The sequence below is a fragment of the Hemiscyllium ocellatum genome, chromosome 37, assembly GCF_020745735.1.
Source record: "Hemiscyllium ocellatum isolate sHemOce1 chromosome 37, sHemOce1.pat.X.cur, whole genome shotgun sequence".
In the NCBI taxonomy this organism is placed as follows: domain Eukaryota; kingdom Metazoa; phylum Chordata; class Chondrichthyes; order Orectolobiformes; family Hemiscylliidae; genus Hemiscyllium; species Hemiscyllium ocellatum.
The window spans coordinates 860,870-865,074 of record NC_083437.1 but is presented as its reverse complement, the minus strand read 5'-3'; positions in this window follow the sequence as shown (position 1 = coordinate 865,074).

The following is a 4,205-nucleotide window of genomic DNA, read 5'->3' as shown; positions in this document are numbered from 1 at the left end:
CATATCAGAGCGTATCCTCATGCATTTCTCAATCACAGTTATACAACAAAATGTATTCAATTATATATTTTTCAGAATTTCGCATAATGGGAAATGGTTGACAAGTTGGCGACAGAACACAATGCCCATCTGCTCATGTAGTCGTTATTAATGTCGATTCCAGTTGGCAAAAAATATGTATGCAAGAAATCAAGAATGTATAGGGTCAATCGCATTCCCTTCGTGAGTAATTGTTCAGTTCCTTCCTTGTTTCAATGGAAACTAAGGTGTGACTGTTGAAACAAACTATTTAACTGCTTGAAGCATCCAGCAATCAAATTGAAGGGGTATTTAATAGTATCCTTCAACTTTTCTCTGAACTTAGCCTGCACACCAGCATAGATAAACGTATTGATGCATGTATTTAAGAGTTGTAGCATATACCCACTTTCCTGGAGGATAAATTTCCAATCGGTCAAATTCAAACCTGAGGAATAGCTATTATTTGTAAACTGAACATATGCAAAATTTACAAAGTACGTCAGCCACAACAGGAGGAAACTACCCGTGATGGCAAACAATAAAATGATTGACTTTCGCCGGCTCTCAATTTCTTGGTCACTCTGACTGGTTCCGCTGTGGTCAGATCGAAGTCTCTCACGTGATCTATTGGCCATTATAATGTGTCTGACTGTCAGCGAATTGAAAATAATAATCAAGAGAAATGGGAGACAAGGAATGAGAATGCGATCTAGCCAGTCAAGCATTCTCCATGTAACTGACACAAAGATGATTTCCTTAACGCTGCAGTACCATGGCACATTATTAATGATATACAGAGGTTTATGTATGAAGTAAAGTGGTATGGCTTTCAAACCACACAGACCGGAGACAATTCCTGTGACCACAGCGGCCACTTTCTCCGTGCAGTACCTGACTTTCAGTCTTTGACAACAAATAGCTATGGCACGATCAAATGTGAATGCAACCGTTAACCACACAGACGTATCTCTTGAAGCACGGCTCAGAATAATGACAGCTGTGCAACCGGGGGTGGTAGACAGGAAGCTCACTGGGAAATAAATGTCACGAAGACGGCTTAGCATCACAGCAGTGATAATGACAAGGAGGTCTGCCACTGCCATTGATAACAGATAAGTTGTGATACATTTAGATAGACCACACTTTCCTCTGGCCAAGGTCGCAATGGTCAGCAGATTAGCTAGGAGGGGGGAATGAGAGAGAGAGAGAAGAAGGAGGAGGGGAAAGGAGACCTCGGAATTACACCAACAACATTAACTTTCTCAAAGCAACCTTAAATTGTAAACAATAAAGCATTTAATCAAACATCAAAATTGTTGTAATTATTAATTATTTTCAGCTACAATATTCCAAATGATACTTCAAACAAACACCATGAGAAGAAAATGGAATGTTCTGTTTCAGATGTTTATTCATGGAAAGTATCTGTAAGATAAAGGCTTAATGGTTGGAAATTCTGCAAGGCATCAACAAGGAAAAGGAACATGATAAAATAATAGATGATATACATAATAATACAAAACGTGAATATACTAATTCTTAAGACCATAAGACCATAAGACATAGGAGTGGAAGTAAGGCCATTCGGCCCATCGAGTCCACTCCGCCATTCAATCATGGCTGATGGGTATTTCAACTCCACTTACCCGCATTCTCCCTGTAGCCCTTAATTCCTTGTGACATCAAGAATTTATCAATCTCTGTCTTGAAGACATTTAGCGTCCCGGCCTCCACTGCACTCTGCGGCAATGAATTCCACAGGCCCACCACTCTCTGGCTGAAGAAATGTCTCCGAATTTCTGTTCTGAATTGACCCCCTCTAATTCTAAGGCTGTGTCCACGGGTCCTAGTCTCCTCGTCTAACGGAAACAATTTCCTAGGGTCCACCCTTTCCAAGCCATGTATTATCTTGTAAGTTTCTATCAGATCTCCCCTTGTTTGGTCTTGTTTGAGAATAACAAAATGAGAGTTAGCACTCTTGACAATGATTATGAAGTGTTAGCGAAGATTTTGTGTCATTAATTATAAAAGACAAATCTGTTTAACCTCATTTCAGACGGTGAATGGATCTAACCCTCAGTCCCACAGAGCAGCGAGATAAAGGACATAGGGATTGAGTCCTGTTTCTAGCCTGGGCCTACACCGTGACCAACAATGCTGACCACATGAACTGCAGCAGGACAATGAACTTCCATTCTGACAGTTATCACGCATTATACAGAAAAAATATATTATTATGTCTATCTGCCAGAGATATTTTATAGCATAACGAAAAATTAATTACGGAAACCGAGGTTTTTTTTCTTAATAATGATTAATAATAATAATTTGAGTGATCCGTTTTGTGTATTAAGAAAAACAGCGAAAACGGGCAATTGACAGATTTTGGAACTATCGTGAGCCAACTCTGTTGGAAATGAAGCAAAATTTCACAGAAAATAAACTTAGCTCGCTTTCCTCTGAACATGCAGTCCAAGGCTTTTAATCACGTTGTTCACTGTTATGTCAACATCTTGTCATGTTATTGTTTATAACATCCTGCATTCGAATGCAATTTCAGTTTCCACTCTCAGAGATGCCCCTTGATTCATGCCGTGATCTCGAATGAAATGAACCCGGATTTGAATGCAGATGGGAGTTGGTTGGAGAAGTGAGATGTGAAAGGGTGTGAAAGCATTGAGCAGAACACCGAATGGAAACACTGACGCATTTAAAAAGATGCTGAAGCAGAAATTAAACAAAAAGATTACTTTCGCAATCAATAAACCGAACATCTCAACTTCAAACAATACACTAACTCCATATTACAGTCGGGCATAATGAGAGAAGCGCAATTAATGAGACAGCAACTCAACTGAACAAAGAGCATGAATCTAAGGGGAAGAAACGCTCTCATGCGCTACATAAGGAGCTATTCACTGCAGACTCATTGAACCATGAATATACCCGTCATTAAATGTCCTCAAGATTACCTGGAAGTCCGAACACTGCCAGAGCTGTGTAATAAACAGCGAAGATCAAACCTTTCCCTGGTGCGTGCATTTTCTGGTGAAAATTGATGCACTGATGTGCTCGCAGCTCTGGGTTTGGAGCCATCCCCATTTATAATGCAGTTTGGTCTCTGGGGAGGTCATTAGCTTTGACGTTGTAGTTGTTAGTGACAGTCAGGTGAGCAAGCAAAATTAGGTAATAATTTCCACGCTTATATTAATATTGGGAAAGAAAAAAAAATCAGGAAAAAAATGCGTGAAGTTAGGTTTTGATGCAGAGGAAAGATACAAAACAAAAGCCCTGTTGTCCTCTTAGATAACGGTCTTTAATGCCCCCAAATAACATCAGTTTTGGTGTTGTCTGCAAACTTACAAATCGTGCCTCCTATACTCCCATTCAGATTGCTTATATAAATGACCAACAGCAGGGGACCCAGCACCGACCCCTGCAGCACACTGTTATTCACAGCCCTCCACCATCAACCTCAGTCGGTCTTCTCAAACTAACTCTGTGCCCAATTACCAACCTCTCCCTGGATTCCATGCCATCTAATCTTACTGGCTATTCTACTATGGGAAGACTTGTCAAAGCCCTTGCTAAATTCCAATTAGACAATGTCTACCCTTCAGCCTTCCTCAATCTTCTTGGTCACATCTACAAGAAAACTCAATCACTGAGGCACACAATCACTCTTGCACAAAGCCAAGCTGACTATCCTGATCAGTTATGGGCTTTCCAAATGCATGCAGATCCCAATTTGCAGACTCCCCTCCAACAACGTACCTGCCACTGATGTTAAGCTCACAGTTTGTAGTTCCTTGGCTTCCCTTGAAGGTTTTCTTCAAAGATGGCATAACATTAGCCACCCTCCAGTTTTCCCAAATCTCACCCCATGGCTATCGATGTTAGAAATATCACTGCTAGGGTCCCCATTATGTCATCCCCAGCTTTCCATAATGCCCTTCAATGCAGTTGATCATGTCCCACAAAGAATAAACTAATGCATGATGCCTTTCAAAAATAACAAGCTTAGGGCTCTGCAAAGTCTGGGTCCTGCTTGTTCATGCACCTAAAACATTCCGTCACCTCCTCTGGCCGTGCATTCGAGGCACTTTCCACTCTCTGGGTAAAACAAAACTTGCTTCTCTTAAACTTTCCTACTTTAACCTTGAAGCTATATCCCCGAGTAATTG